The following is a 15851-nucleotide window of genomic DNA, read 5'->3' on the forward strand; positions in this document are numbered from 1 at the left end:
AGTGCTCAGTCAGACCACATAATCTGCTCCAATAAAACCAAACAAAAAGGGAAATGTCATACTAAAACTAAAAATGTATACTGTTACATTTCTGCTATAGACTCTGATGCATTCTTATAACTATAAATGAAGATTTGTGATGCAAAAAAGTTATTAACAATCAAAATCAACAATTAAACTATCAGTTGGTTGGAAAGTGTTTATTTACAACATTCTTAACTGTCACAGTTTATTTGATCTATTGAATTTGTAAGTTAGCTCACATTCTAATTCTAATTAGTGTCTAATTTTTATTGCAGTTTTATTGGAGAGAGACAGAAGATCAACCAAAATACCCCCCCCCCAAAAAAAAACAAACAAACTATTATATAAAAGTTAGAAGTTAATTTGCATGTCACTGAGTGAAATATTTGATCCCCTACAATACAGCTAGAATTTTGGCTCCCACAGATTGGCTCAATCAATTGTAGATAGTCCTGATCTCAACTTGTTATGTGATTAAAGCACACCTGTCTACAGAATCAATTTCCAATTCCAGCCTCTCCACCACTATGGGCAAGACCAAAGAGCAGTCATATGGTAAATGAAGTAGTTATTATATAGGTCTTTTCTACTCTGAGAAGTCAAAACAATTTATACAACTTGTCTCATTCACACAAGCACTTTTTTCTGTACACATTTGCATACTATCTAACATTCCCACACATTCATACGCCAATGGACTTCCTGAGCTGCATATACTGGGATGTCAGGACCTAGAATGGGTCTACAATCCAACTGTAGGCCCATTGTAGCCTTCAATCCCTGGGCTACAAAACTATCAACAATAATAAACAAAGTGCTGTACAGCTATTTGAAACTAAGAGGATAAATAAATAAAAGCAATACATAGCAATACAAGTAAAAAACACAATACAAGTTAAAAACAATAAGAATTTAAAAACTAGAAGGCATAGAATTAAGACATGTAGGATAGGTTGAACAAATGTGTCTTCAACTTAATTTTAAAAATCCCCACAGAGCATGCCTGCCTAACATCTTGAGGGAGGTTGTTCCACAAATATGGTGCACGAAAAGAAAACGCAAGTTCTCCAATTGTCTTTTTTCTGGCTCTGGGAACCTTTAGAAGGCCAGAGTCCTAAGATCGTAGAGCACGGCATGGAACATAAAGGTGTAAAAGGTCAGAGAGGTATGACGATGCCAATCCACTGGCCTTGTAGGTGAGCAGCAGGATCTTAAAATCTGCTCGAACCTAACAAGGTAGCCAACGAAGAGATCTCAGTAGAGGGGTAATGCGCTCAAATTTCCCAGTTCTTGTTAAAATGCGAGCAGCTGCATTTTGCACCATCTGTAGACCTCTAAAGCTTTTCTTTGGTAGCCCAGAAAGAAGAGCATTACAATAATCAATACATGAAGACACAAATGCACGGACAAGAACCTCTGCAATGTCGCTTGGCAAAACTTGATTTTGAATTTGGCTATGTTCCTCAAATGATACAAGGCAGTCTTTGTTATCTCTTTAACATGAGACTCGAAGGAGAGCACCATGTCGAACCACACGCCCAAGTTTTTTACCTTGTCCCTGCAATTTATGTCATCAATTTTCAAGATGAAATTTTGGGACAAGTACTGAAGTTTTTTGACAAGTACTCTGTCTTATCAGTGTTTAGGAGCAAGAAATTATCCGATAACCAGCCCCTAATTGCAGATAGATAAGATTCTAGTTTAGACACCTCAGCACAATTTCCAAAGGTTAGAGGAACATAAAGCTGCAGGTCGTTAGCGTAACAATGAAAGGTTACATTAAAAGAACGTAAAAGAACACCAAGAGGCAGCAGATACATAGAAAACAGCAATGGTCCAAGTACAGAGCCCTGAGGGACCCCATGCCTCATTGCCCAGGTCTCGGAGAGATCATTTTTAAAACTAACAGTCTGAGACCTCCCAGACAGGTAAGATCTCAGCCATGATAAAATATTTCCTGTAACTCCAATAAAATGTTCAAGCCTATCCAATAAAATACAGTGATCCACAGTGTCAAACGCAGCACTTAGATCCAGCAGTAATAAAGCTGAAGTGCGATCGTTGTTTGCATTTACCAGCAGATCATTTACCACTTTGACTAAGGCTGTTTCTGTGGAGTGATTTGGTCTAAAAGCAGACTGAAAAGGTTCAAACAGATTGTTTGTTAACAAATGCTCAGTGAACTGCTTAAAAACCACTTTTTCAAAGACCTTAGACAAAAAAGAAAGATGTGAGATGGGTCTATAGTTTGCAACCATGTCAACGTCCAGTCCAGGCTTTTTCAAGATACTGGTACTACCACAGCTGATTTAAAACATTCAGGGAAGACTCCGGTTGTCAACGAAGTACTTAAGGGAAACAGAATGTAGGGTCCTAATACTGACCACAGTTCTTTTATAGCCCAGGCTGTTAGAGGATCCAAAGAACAGGTTGTACATCGGGCTGTTTTTACAACCTTAGTTAGGGTTAGGGTTAGTAACATGTCAGAGAACAGTTTATCAGCACCAACAGGTAAAGCAGCTGAGTAGTCTAATGAACAACTCGAGGAGGGAGTAATCTGATTCCTAAGTGTTTCAGAAGCAAGAAGCTTGGTAAGAAGTTTACCAAGATATTATCTAAATCCTGTAGATATTTTTTTGTTGATACAGTAGTCTGATTCTTTATCAGTTTCCTTACTGATCCTTTCACAACTTTCCATGTGGAACAAAAGGTACACGTTTTCAGCATCATTGCAACTGTGTATGTTTCTGGGTATGACCCAACCTCCAGAGTTTAAAAAAAAAAGCTGAAGCTCAGGAAGTAGAGCAGGTCAACTAATTGTAAGTTTGGTAGTTCAATCCCTGATTGCTCCCAGTCTACATGCCAAATGTCTTTGAGCAAGATACTAACCCCAACTTGCATCCATTGCAGTATTAGTGTGTGATTGGTAGCTAGAAAGCACTTAGAAAAAAGTGCTTGTGTGAGTGAGGACTGTCATATAAAACATTTTGAACGCTCAGGTAGAGTAGGGAACCCCTATATAAGAACCAGTCCACTTACCTTTTACCATTATAGTCTATTATTTATTTGCAAATTATTTTAGCTTAGCAGATATGTGTGTCTGTGTGTTACACCGGAGCTCTTTAAAGGGGGAAGCTTGACAACCAAGCTAGCTACCATTAGCTGACAACTTAGCACTGATGTTCTTTCACTCAAATGATGTTACTTCTGGTTCCAAACATACAGCAGCAACAGCTCTGAGAAATCAAATAATAAATGATGACATCCATCTTTTACACTCTTAATGATCAGCATGAATGGTAGATATAGACTACAAATAAAACTTGCATATGACTCAAATGCGCAAGTTGAGTTTGATATATTTTTGCAATGTGCACTTATCAGAAAACTGTGCCAACATTGAAAACAGGAACTGCTGAGATTGATAAGAATTTGGAAGCTCTTCTCAATTCCAATCCCTACGCTTGTTCTCAACCAAAGCCAGACTGATAGTTCTGACAAAAGCAGAAAACAACTTGACCACTTTTATTCTGATGCAACACAGAGGCGTCAGGGAAAACAATACTAGCTAGCTAGATTTTAAAAAGAGAGATGAAGACCCAGCTGAAACTGATTCTATGATGATGACAGGCAGCATGAGTGCCTGAGAAGTTGGACTAAGACTCAATTCGCTATCAGGCCGTTGGTGCTGAACATCTCTTGCCCTTGTTGTGTTTTGACCAAGTTAACATCACTGATGTGACTGTACTGACCATTCATAATCAATGATTATTATGGGATTTACACCAAATGTGGTACTTTTGTGCATGTCCTAAACATATGTCAGTGTGCACATAACTTTCCATTGTTAATATATTATTATATAGTATTATATCATATAGTGTTCCTAGGAAGACAAGCAGCTGGGCCCAGTACATTGTGAGATTAGTGGTGACAGCCAGGGGCTTGAAGTATAGTGGAAGTATAGTGTGTGCGGCTGAGCTGTAAAGCTGCAGCACGAGTGTGTGAACAGCAACCGTTAATAAAGCAAGTATGCTGAAAAGCACTGAACCGTGGACTGTGGTCTGCTGCGTGATTACTACACAGCTACGTCCATAACGTAAAGTAAACCTCTGAGCTACAGCAGCAGCACAAGTTCAGCCACAAACAAAACTGGTGATTCGCTTCTCTACACCGCTGACTTTAACACTTCACGCTTGCAACCGTGACTATGTGATTACTGTTTTGTTCACCACAGATGTCTGCATGACAGAAGACTCAATGCAACCAGGTGGAGAGATGGACACCAGGACACTATCAGTTACTGTCAAGATGGAATTCACACAATTTTCTTTTACACTGTAATTTTTTTTCATTCACTTCTCATCTGTATGTGGGTTAAAATAGATTTACAAAATTGGAATGAATACAGTTCTGATTTTGTTACACATCTGGTCAAGTTATCATCTCACCACAGACTAGAAAACACTTGTTTTCATTACACAGAAAGATACAAGTCAGTTTTTCAGCTAAGCTGTAGGTCAATTCAGCTCTGTGATGACTCACAGTACAATATCTAAATCTGTGCTAATGATGTAACAGCAGTGAATGGAGAGGTTAGTGGCCCCGGGGAGATATACTTTCCCACATTCACTGTGCTCGTTGGTGGCTAAAAATGGCAAAAAAATCATATGCATTTGCACTTCTGTTTGGCTTAGAAGACCACAAATATTTGTAGCTACAGTATTAAGTGCAGTTACCAACACATGGTTATATTCAGGATTCTGGTTTATTATGAGATTTTATGAGTCAACATAGCACATATATTCATTTAAATACATCTGTGCATCCAGGCTCATTCACAAAAAAGTAGAGGAGCACATCGCTGCTGTAGCAACACTTTCCATGACATTGAAAGTAGGAGTAATAAGAAAAAAGAATAATGGAAGATGTGTGTTTCCATTTTCCAGATCTAAGATCAAGAAGGACACTGTAATTTGGTTTGACATTGCATTCCACCAAATTTGAATCCTGGCTGCATCTCCATCGACCTGTTTCATATAGATTTGCACTTTGCACAAAAAAACAAAAACGCAAATGGAACAAAACACAAACTCATTTAACACTGGTATGAGATTTGTACTAGTGACATCAAATACCTTAAGACAAGGTGTGTATTTCAGATGGAACTAAACATGGCTGGATTGATGTATCTGTACCTTAAAGTAGGAAAACAGCTGGCTCAAAGTAATAAAAAAAACAACAACGTCTGTTAAGGGACAGTGGGCTGTATGCTCTTCCACCATCACAGCTGCAAATCTCTATTGGAGACTAACCACATGGTGCCATATCATCAATCTAAACACATCGCACATATGTATTTTGAAGCTCTACTGATCTAAACTTTCATATTAATGAAAGATCAAACAACTATATCTAATGTGAAGCAAGTCATTTGAATGATGACTCCACAGCAAGCAGTAACATCTGAGGTTAAATAAGTTCTAATAAGTAGTTACAAATTGTTATGTGCAGCTTTAGGGAAATAGAAGGAGCTCATCCACACTCACTACTCGGTGAACAAAGTCGATTTCATCTGCGTGGTTACATGCCAAGCAGGGATCTGTCCCACAATGACAGGCAGCTCCTCTCAGCAGCTAGATGACAAAGCTGGCAGATGTGGAGGATAAATATGTTCCCTAATTTAATTGGGAGCAAGTAATCTAGAGAGCTGAAATGTGTCTGAGAGTCCATTAACTGGTTTAGAAATGTTGACTCTGAAAGAAATACCAGTTCAATCGTGGTTTCATCATGCTACGTATGTTTTCTTGCTTTTCTCCTTTTATGTTTTTAATAAAACCTGGTGTGACAAACACATGGTCCTGACCAAGGTTATTATCGTTAACGAAAACTAACGAAATAACGAAAACTAGAAGTGAAAAAACATTTTCGTTAACGGAAATAAAAATAAAAACAAAAAAAAGGAAAACTAACTAAAACTGTAATGAGTGTTCACAAAACTAACTAAAATTAACTGAATTTATAGCAAAAATGTGTTTAGTTTTCGTAGATGTGTGTGTGTCATACAATAGTCAAGGGTGAAGATGAAGTTTAGTTTCCAGATTTTTTTCTTGCTGTGTCTCATTATGCCAGCAGGTGGCAGTGCGTTAGTCGAGTCGTCTGTGTTACTGCTCCGTCCACGCGCAGAATCATGTCAGGAAAAGTCGGGAGAAAGCGCCAGAGTCCAATTTGGGATTACTTTGAATATGACTGTGTTTTGGATGAAGTGTCTTGTAGTGGAAAGAGACAAATTATGAGGGACATTTCTAAAGGAAAAAAATCCCACAAACCTTAAAGTGCACTTGAAAAGCTCACACAAGAAGGCTAACCTAGCTTACCTTGAGAAGGGAGCACACTCAACTCTCATCCCCAGAAAACAGAAGCTAACCCCAGGCAAGGCAGCGTGATGCATCCCGAGACAACAGGACGGGGATATCTACACAACTGTGTGAGTCAATTGCCTTCAAAAAGTTTATCAATTCACTTGAACCAAAATTATGAACACCCGGTGCTGCAAGAGTTAATAGTCTCATTGGAGCCAAGATATAAATTTTATAGTTGCCTGGTATCAATGGTTGTTCATCTGCCTTTATTTATTTATTTATTTATTTATTTAAAGAATCCATAGGTGAGACTGTGAGTTGTCTGTCTCTGCGTGTTAGCCCTGCGACAGACAGGCGACCTGTCCAGGGTGCAGGGTATGGTAGCTGGAATAGCAACATACCCAAGGATAAGCAGAAGAGCATGACTGATATGATGAAACTGGGATTTTGTTGCACTTAATTATTGCAAACACAACTAAAACTATAACTGAAACTAATCAAAACTAAACTGAAACTAAGGATTTTCAAAAAAATAAAAACTAAACTAAACTAGCAAACAATTGGTAAAAACTAATTAAAACTGATATATAATTGAAAATCTGAAGTCAAAACTAAATAAAAATAAAAACGAATGAAAATTGCAAAACTATTAAAACCCTGGTCCTGACAGCAGGAAAACAATGTGATATGAAAACAGGAAACATGTAGGTAACTATAAAGAACCATTCTCATTGATTAAAGAATCAGGACAAAAACATCATATCAGTGATATAAGAAGGTTTCTGTTTTTCAGACTCATGCCATCAAAACGTGTTAACAAAGTCCTGTCATGGCTGCCCAGCCAGTCGCCATGGTGACTCAGCAGCTCCTCACTGTCTCCTCCTTGATGGGCACAAGTTCTGACACACCCACACACATACATGCACAGACTGTCTCTGATGAGCAGCAGTTTATATTACCGCTGATAACACACACACACACACACACACGTTCCAGTATATGAGGGTAGGTGCAGACAAGTCAGCTAAATCCAGATTACTAACTGCGCAAACCTGTCAAGTGTGACTTTGTGTTGTGTTTCAGTTTCTGTGTGTGTGTGTGTGTGTGTGTGTGTGTTGTCAAGGTACTCAAGAAAACAAGAAGTGCACAGATGATATGAGCTGGTGAAGTTGAATAGAGGAGAACAAATGGAAACTGATCTGCATGAAATGATACTGTATCTTTCCATCTCACTTTTTTCTTGCTGTGTGCATACTCTGATTTCATAGATTTTTCTTTCTGTGTTTTGTAGCACATTCATTCAACAGAACACTGTTTCTGTTACTTTCTTTCATTCTTGGTCCATTAAGGTGGGCCTATTATGCTTGTGCTTTTTTTTCTGGAGACATATATACTGATTCAGTGGTGGAGGTTCGTGTTAAACATGGCCAAGGTTTAATAATGAGGTTGATGTATGCACAAATAGCAAAAAGCAGAAAAAAGCAGAGGCTCATTAGACTGTAAAAACTTGGCTTGGCTCAGTATTTTTTTTTAACTTTTTTGTTCAGTATGATGTCAAAAGAGAGGATATGGCTAAGACAGCCAGTTTGTGTGCACAGCTACATGTTATGTACTAGCAAGAATTTGGCCTAAAGAGAGGAAAAAAGGGAGCTTTAACATCTTGTTTTAGATGGATGATTACTTAAGAAATGGTACCAAGAGTAAGAATAAGGTTTATTTTGAACTGTGAATCATGCAAAGCTACTCTAGTAAAGTCTAAAAGTAAAAATGTTGAACTGTAAATGACCATAGTCACATTCATCTTTTCATAAATGAAAGCTTGATACATTTAAACTAAGCAGTTGACAGTCAAATAAGAAATGTCTTTGTGTTAGGCTAGTAGTTACCAATAAAGTTTCCAAGTTTGCAATCCAACTTCAAGAGATATTCTGTCAGATGATGTCAAACATCAAACCAAGCTTGTGACTGAGAGGTCACAAATCAATAGCTAGTGAATGTGTGGTTTCACTGTCAGATCAATTCATCATGTCTGTTTGCAAAAACAAGCAGCAACAGCAAAAATGCTCATCTTAGGCTTCAAAAATGGGACTCGGCTAATTGAGTGACAACACAGTAGTCACTCATCTAAGCATACTGCGTGTGCTTAGTGACATGTGATTGATAATGAATTCAGTTTGAGGAACAATTACATTGAGTTCATGTGTCCTTTTGTATTCAGAACTGCGGTTCCATTTAACTGAAAAGCCATTAGGGATGACTCAGCCAGTGAATACACTGCGTTTCGGACCACTGAGATTTGTTTATTTTATTGTTTAAAAATAAACATTGTGACTGGATGGATATGGAGGATTGGATAAACTTCAACTTATTTTGAGCAGCTAACATTTTTCTGCACCCAAACATTTAACTGGGATGAACTGTGACTGCACTCCAGACTTTGGGTTTAAATAATGAACTCTTGCTTACATCCTGGGAGCAGGGTGCATGTTTTGATGCTTTAAATGAAGGGGACATTTTATACTCATTCCTGCCTCGCTCTGCTGTACTGGCTGATGGCTGGTCTGATCTTAAGCTCAGTAGGACAGAAATAACCTTTGCTTATTTCAAATCATGAACACATAATAATGGAAGCTCTCAGAAGGATGAATATGAAGATGAGAAAGGAACACAGTGTTTCCCATCATTCCTGGTTCAACTGCCACATGATGTCAGGTCTGATTTGAATCTCCGCCTCTTTTCTCCACAGGAAAAACTGACCTTTGTTGTTGCCTCTGAAGCCATTGTTTGATCTATTCACTGAACCTCTACTGTACAGTTGGCTCACTCCAAAGGCTACATGGACAATCATTTTTGCACTGTGCTTGATATCTGTTGGTATTTACCTTGGTCACATTTAAGTAGCTCATCTGGGTGATCTGATAAAGATCATGATGTGTAAATTAGTAAATGGATAATTGAGTTACTAGTAATGGTATTAATAGTAATACTAAAGGCTCTGTTTAAATCTATAATGCTAACCCATCCGTCAATGCACAGATGCCACTGGATACCCTGGATGTAACAGGGACTGATCATCATATACAGCAAGTACTTTAACATCCAATACAACGCCAGCCTTTCCCGTTCTAAAGGTTTCATACACAGTGTTATCTGGTGTGCATTCCCATTTGAAGCACTTTTGTTCAACGCCAAGCCCTCAAGCAAACTGACAGTCCTCACAGAAGAACTGCTGTCTTGCTAACTATTAGAGGTTGACCAATTAAGCTCTTTGCTCTTTCCATCTTGAAGTTACAGCTATCAATCAACCTTTAAAAATGCACTGAACTGTTTATTTTGAGATTTAGCAACGACATTTCTCTTAAAAGATCTGTCTCACAAAGCAGGAAAAGTGCTTTAATGTGATCCACTTTTAACCAAGGCAGATCACTATGGTAACCACAAATAAGGCAGCAGCACCAGGTCTATGTTCACACTGTTTAACATGGTCACCTCCTCACCAATCCTCACATGAACCAAATAATTTGAAGATAACAGTGCAATCAAAGCACATAACCTGATATTTCCAGTAGCGGATAACATGTGTGCAGGATTAAAACACTACATAACAATAATGTTTCTTTCAGTGACTGATATATTTCATCAGACATAATAAATGTTTGAGGGAAGTTAACGCACCTTGTCCCCAATCTGGCAATAAAATTGGCTTCAATAATAAATGAAGTTTGTTGAAAGTCTTTAGAGGAATTCTCAAAGTGACTGGTGTAACACATTAAGGATCCATATATTAGCAAAGTGAAAACCTGACTGGATAACATTAAAATATTCAGAGGGGGGAAACTTATAAATATATAGAATTAATGAAAAGTTAATTCACTGTGAATTCATCACTAAGCAGGAGTGAGACTGCAAGCACAATTTCCATTTCAGTGGATTTACAGTTAGTCTTAACATAATGTTTTGAAACGTGTCAAGATGAAAGTTTGTGGAATTTGATAGACAGTTTATTTTCCATGTGTGAGTAACACAGCTGCATTATTTGACTTATGTTGTCACTTAAAAGCAATGCAGCAAGCTGTAAACCCAAATTTGTCACACAAACCAAGGGCTTATAAGCCAGCATACAAAAAGCAGTATTATCTTTCATCGGCTGTTTCATTATCTGATAATTTACCTACGGTAATTTTATCCTTATTATTAATGTTATTTGGTCTGACATTTCAGCTAGTATTCACACTATTTTCAACAGCTAGTTGCTTATTTTGACTGCTGGTTGGTGTTTGTGTTACCCAAACATTTTTGGTGAATACACATCCCTTGTGCACCATGAAACATGGGTGTTTAGAGATAGAACAGCAATCAGTTGGAAAGGACTACACACTGTGCATTTAATCATTAGCTCTTATTAAACTCTGGCTCTCTTCTACGGTACGTCTTTCGTCCTGTTTTCCTCCCCTCACCCCCATCCAGTTGTGGCAGATGGCTGCTCCTCCCTGAGCCTGGTTCTGCCGAAGGTTTCTTCCTGTTGAAAGGGAGTTTTACCTTCCTGCTGTCGCCAAGTACTTGCTCACAGTCTGATCATTGGGATTGTTCTTTATAAATTGTAGGGTCCTTACCTTAAAATATAAAGCAACTTGATATGACTGTTGTTGTGATTTGGTACTACATAAATTAAACTTAATTGAATTGAACTGAAAAGCGAAACAAATTGCTACAATAGAGTAAAATTCTCCATAGAGGTGTACGGAACAGTTAAAGGAAAACTCCTTAACTCCAGAAGCTCCTTACCTAGGACTCCTCCTGACCGTAGGACTTTAATAATTAGCAATATTATTTACAACCGTTACTACTTTTTTTGTAGACCACTAACTGTTGGTAATCTAGTCATCTTTTCCACTGTTCCATTCCTCTTTACTTAACAGAAAAAAATAGGAAACATCATAGTTTTGGATAACAAATGAAGTTCATCTTGTAGTCCATAGATTTTCTTTAAAGTTCCAGAAAAACCTAATGGCTACAGAAAGCTATCACTCTTCATATCGCCTGGTTTCATGCTGGGCACAAATCTTATGAGATAACTCCATGTTTTGTTACATAAGCTTACATTTTTTACATAATTCTTACATTTTAACAAATTTCCCACCTGTGGGACTAATAAAGGTCATCTTATCTTATTTTACAAGCCAGGCCTATGATATCGCCTGGAGAAACTACAACATGATTAGATCGTATCTCTACAGTACTAGCTCTGCCTGGCTGACTTGTTGACTTACTGAATGACAACAGAGCTTACACATTTCCTGCTAACAACTGATTATTACTGTCAATGCTACACTGTAAAATGACTTATATATGTAGTCAAGGTTTGACCAGCTCTATAATGATATTGTTTGCTTGGTTTAGTGGAAAAGCCTAGAAAAGCCTATTGCCTTACAAATGATGCAAAAATGTTAACTATACCTAGCTGGGTGCCTGCTGACTTCCGGGCTACTTGGTTGATCCCTTTGAGAAGGATTGGATGTAATCCCACCAATCCCTGAGGCAGAAATTATGGCATCATCATCATTACAACGCTCATGCATTAAAACATCTCTGATAATCCATCTAGCTTCTGTGCCAGCAGTCTCAGGCAAAAAATGGCCTTACGTTTTTTACATTTAGTATCTCTGTGATTCAAACATTCAAGGAGTCAAAGGAGTTGAACTGACATGCCTTTTTCATTTATATATTCATGATCTGGAATTTTCATGCACCTGGTCTGGAATCTGGATGTTCTCCTGATTTGCTACTCTGCGGTTACTTGGACTGTGTAGTCCTCTGCACTCTCACCTACAAAAATTACTTCCTGTTTGCAAAGATTTAGAATATCTGAGCTCAGTTTTAATCTGAACTCATCACATATACACTCTTCAGGTCCCTTACTGTCAAATTTGAGGTGACTGGCTATCCTTTTAGCATCATTTATTTTTTAGCATGCATAGTTAACACTTTGAATAGGTTTGTTTTAGCCCAAATAGCGTTCTTTTTCTAAACCTAAGTAAGCAGTGTTGGTGCCTAAAGCTAAGAAGTGAGAAGAGATAAAAACTGCAGTCTCCTGGTCCTGTTTTTAGCATTCGCCCTTGGCATCCAATAATACCATCATCAAAGGATATCTTACGCCTATGTGTGAGACACCAGGGGCTGTGAGACACCAGGGGCTTTGACAAAACAGCCAAACATGACACCATTGGAATGAGAACAGTTTAACTAATAAGCCACTGGAAGTTTTGGTCATGTTGGATACAAATATTGTACTCGGCCTGTTCTCAAAATTCAGTGAGTTGGAGATTTTAAGTCATTTCAGATTAAATGACAGTCTTTGCTCATTGTCATAAACTTAATCCTAAAGTATGTCAGTTAGAATTTTTTTTTTTTTTTTTGGGGGGGGGGGGTTCTCCTGATTGCCAAGAACAATTTTGATAATCATTCTTCCAAGTCTTAGTAATCAGAAATCACATGCTGTAGTTAAGGGTCAGCTTTAGGGCTATTTAGATCTCGGGGATTACATTTTTAGACTACGACTACATACAAGAGTGGCTGTGACTCAGGAGGTAGAACAGGCCATCTAATTGGAAGGTTGGTAGTTTGATACCTGGCTGCTCCAGTCTGCATGCCAAAGTGTCCTTGGTCAAGATACTGAAACCCAAGTGGCCTGTCCCTAATACACTGATCAGAGTGTTAGATAGAAAGCACTTAGACACCAAAAAAGTGCTTGTGTGAATAAGGTGTATAAGGCACTTGGAGTGCTCAAGTAGAGTAGAAAAGCGCTCTCTAAGAACCAGTCCATTTACTATATGTTAATACTGGCAAATGTGACTTTGCTTAATTACCTCTTTAACTCAGAACACAGAAAAGAAAGATCCATCAACCTCTTTTAAGTCAAATACAATATCACAATATTAAAATACCTGAACGATATTATATACAATAATTTTAAGATGATAATGCGGAACAATGACATTGTAGTATGAGTTTGTTGTTGTTATAATCAGCAACAAAATGACAATAAAGTGATATGAGAAACCTCTGGAAATGAGTTGGTGACCATGGTGACTATCAATCAAATGGCAAAGTCTTTTCCCCTTTTTAAACATTACGATTTTCTGCATCTTCACAATCTATAGAGCAAATAATTAACTGATCAAACAGAAACAGCGATCTGTTTTTAATGAAATGTCAGTTATAAACAAACACACAACAACTTTGAAATACAGTGTCAGATGAGTCTGACTGGTGTAATGAGAGTACATTATTTCAGATGTCTGTCTCCCCAAACACACTGAGCATGTCAAAGTGACATACGCTCTGTACCGTGTACCAGGCTACAGATGATGCCCACTTTATGTAACGGGGCAGCCACGTTCTTCGGCTTTAGAGATTTTACTCAGCATTGCATCATGTAGCTTCTTTGGCTCCAGCTATCACACACAGAGCAGATATGCACCGTTTACTTGAACCTTCAATCCATTTCTACTTTGAGTGCAGAATAGAGACAACCATTTTCCCATAGTATTCCCACAGACAGTCTACAGTCCTGTAGCTCAATGCGGTTTCACATGTGAGATAGAGAAAAGGCAGAAAGAGCCCTAGAGGAGAAAAAATGAGCATAGACGAAACAATGCGCTCTAATCCACACACACACACAGCATGCAGAGTGTGTCTGTGCGTGTAAGTGTGTATGCGTCTCGACTGGGGGGGTACTATGTATAAAAATCAGATACTCTTCTATTCTTTATATAACAAGGCCTTCGCTGTACTGGAGATGCATCTGTTTCACCATAGAGATAAACATCATGTAAAACCTACTACGGTCCCATGTAGGAATATTATAATGACAGAGGTGCTGGCTAAATGCACTGAGACCACTACAATTACTACTGGCTTACTAATGAGGAGCCAAAGCAGGACTATCGGAGGAATCTGTTTTGTAGTGATTTTTCAGCAGGAGGGGTGTATCATCCCGACTCTGCGGCACCACCATAACAAAGAGACACGAATCCACGGACCTCTGCATGAGACACTGAACCCCCCTCACCCCCCGCCACCCCGACTCTTTCTCCTCCTCACACGCCCACCATCCTCTCCCCATTGGGATGGGAAACACCGCGCACAGCGATGTCTCCGACTATGATTCCGCCATATCATAAGCTAAATATAGGCCTGCCTCCGTGCCACTGCAACCTGCAGACCTGAATATAAATATGGCACCAATTACATTTCATTTATAAAGGCCCACGCGAGGCTGGCGCATCGCCAGGATGCAGAGAAAACGCGATGACACGTCCCGAATCACGTTAAAACAGTGAAACTCACCGTGTGGATGCGTCCCGAGTCTCTCGCTGAACGTGTGTGTTTGACAGTAAGAGTGTGTGATGGGGAAAATCTCTCCACCTTTCGGTGCTTGCAGAGCAAACTGGTGCCAGGACTGAGACGCAAGCCACGCCCCTTCCCCCGAACAGCTCGACCAATCAGGAACCTGGAGCGTCAAACGAGGAGTCTTCAGAGTCTGCATGCGGGAGGGGAAGCTGCCGCCTTTACGGACCGCCGGTGACAGCGGTATTTGTTTTGGCTTGATTATTTAGAGATTTAATCGTACATCTCAGGGGGAGCGTGTTAATATGAAAACACGTACAGTGGGTGACAAATTAGAGAAAAATATGCAACCGTTGGTCTCCACATTGAGGGGCTCTGGTTGCTGTTTTATGTGTGAGGGCATTTTGCTTCTCTCCTTCTGGTAAAGGGACGATAAAAAGTTGTTCTGGGAGAATATTTTTGTCCTGTAATTTCTAACGTGATGAAAGAAGTCTCTTAAGTAAGCTACTTGCTCAATATGCATTTTTTTTTTCTTCAACAAGATGTATTTTTCAATCCCAAATATGAAAATGAATTATAATTTCATACAACTAAATCTTGTGTTATAAATGTAATTATCCTTGACATTAAGAGACATACACAGCAACCAGAGACTGTATATAAAAAATGGACATTTGGTTTCTGAAATTCTCAATTTAAAGTCTAATATTAGTGCTATAAGTGACCTTAATGAAGAATAAAAATATTTAATATTCACTCATTAAAACTGAACCACAAACCTTCTGCATGGGCTGAACCATGCAGTAAGTCATATTATTTCTCAGACAACCCCATTAACAAAGAGGGCTAGTTCACTTTGTAGCTAGTGTTGGTTGCTAGTGGACATTCTAGTCTCAGGTTACCCAGGTACATGGGATATTCTGTGATAAAATGTTTGAAATTATCTTTTTGATCTGCAGTTTCCATCAGCTTTGCCTGCCTTGTGTCCTTTAACTTTTAATATTTTCACATTTGTTAAGATGATTGTGTGAGCTGCTAGCGAACCAGAGGACTGAGTGGCTGCTGGGGGACACAGAGGTTTCTATAGGATTATCTAGGATTATACCTTCCATTTGA

General features: G+C 38.7%; 1 protein-coding gene across 1 annotated transcript in view; it reads right to left on the reverse strand.

The window, feature by feature from the left end:
- map4l (microtubule associated protein 4 like) overlaps positions 1-14879 on the reverse strand; it is a 122850-nt gene extending 107971 nt beyond the window's left edge. Inside the window, exon 1 of the mRNA XM_040039522.1 lies at positions 14736-14879. The gene's annotated coding sequence lies outside the window, so the exon portion shown is untranslated. The remainder of the gene's footprint in view (positions 1-14735) is intronic.
- Positions 14880-15851: the final 972 nt, after the last annotated feature.

This window comes from Simochromis diagramma, unplaced genomic scaffold, assembly GCF_900408965.1.
Source record: "Simochromis diagramma unplaced genomic scaffold, fSimDia1.1 OVJJ01000337.1, whole genome shotgun sequence".
In the NCBI taxonomy this organism is placed as follows: Eukaryota; Metazoa; Chordata; class Actinopteri; order Cichliformes; family Cichlidae; genus Simochromis; species Simochromis diagramma.